The sequence below is a fragment of the Gavialis gangeticus genome, unplaced genomic scaffold, assembly GCF_001723915.1.
Source record: "Gavialis gangeticus isolate Ggan-Ray unplaced genomic scaffold, GavGan_comp1, whole genome shotgun sequence".
Classification (NCBI taxonomy): Eukaryota; Metazoa; Chordata; order Crocodylia; family Gavialidae; genus Gavialis; species Gavialis gangeticus.
In genome coordinates, this window is record NW_017729004.1 from 8,248,047 (window position 1) to 8,249,306 (window position 1,260).

The window sequence follows — 1,260 nt, forward strand, 5'->3', positions numbered from 1 at the left end:
CGAAGGAGCTCTGCATTGCTGTTCTACTCAGACTTTCCAAATGATCCCATCTACTTATGTTACCCATATCATCCTTGCAATGGCTGTATCTGCCCCAGCACCTCTACTACTCTGAGAATGTGCAAACAGAACAAGTTGACACAGTTGTAATCTGCTTCCACACTGGTGTAGAAGCCCTGCACATGGTACATCATTTTCAGGTCAAATTAATCCCTAAAATCCTGTGTTGCGTTGTTTGTCCTTCGTGGGCGAAGATGACTGCATCCAGCAGGGGGAGGGGAGAGAAGAAGAGAGAAAAGAAGTGGGAAAAAGAAGAGAAGGAGAAAGGAGAAAAAGGAGAAAGAAGGAAAAGGAGAAAAAAGGGAAAGGGAAGAGAACAAAGTGGGGGGAGGGAGGCAAGGTCACGTGAGTATCTAGGTGACTTATAAATCTGATTTTTGCTTCGGACAATCTGCTGCAGCAAGGGCAAGAGAGCAATGAGGACTGAATACTGGAGGTTTTCATTTTCCTGGCCGCATGTTTCTTCATTGCTTCTGCCGTGTGTTGCTGTTCAAAGGCCAATGCTCTGTTCTGGATTTGGGACCTCCACGATGGACAGTCACGAGTAATTTGCTCCCATGACTCTGGGTCACTGCCAAAACTCTTTAGGAACACCTTTAGGGTGTCCTTGTACCACTTCTTTGGTGCGTACTCCACTTGACAGTTCGCCGTAGAAGACTTTATTTAGCAGGTGAGTGTCAGGCATTCTTGAGAGGTGGCCGGCCCATCTTAGCTGTGCCAGTTTCAGCAGGGTGTGAATACTGGGAAGAGTTGATCTTCTGAGTGTCCAGGATCTTGTCCTGTCACTTGATCTTTAGTATCTTTTGCAGGCAGCACAGGTAGAAGTGGTTTAGTTTCTTGGTATGATGCAGGCATAGAGGAGGGTCAGAAGGATGATGGCTTTGTAAACCTTCAGTTTTGTTGACATTGCTTCTGCGGTCCCAGACTGACTTATGGAGTCTGCCGAGTCAATCTCGCATTGACTTCATCATCTATGTGGACAGCACAGGACAGTGTGCTGCCTAGATAGGCAAGCTTGTCAACCATCGACAGTTGTTGGCCTTTAACTGAGATGCGTGGTTCCTGGGGCATTGTGCCAGGTCCAGGTTGAAACATCACTTCAGTCTTCTTTGCGTTAATAGTTAGTCCAAAGTTGTCACAGGCTGATGAGAGTAGGTCCATGGATCATTGCATTTGAGCCTGTGAGCCTGCACATAACGC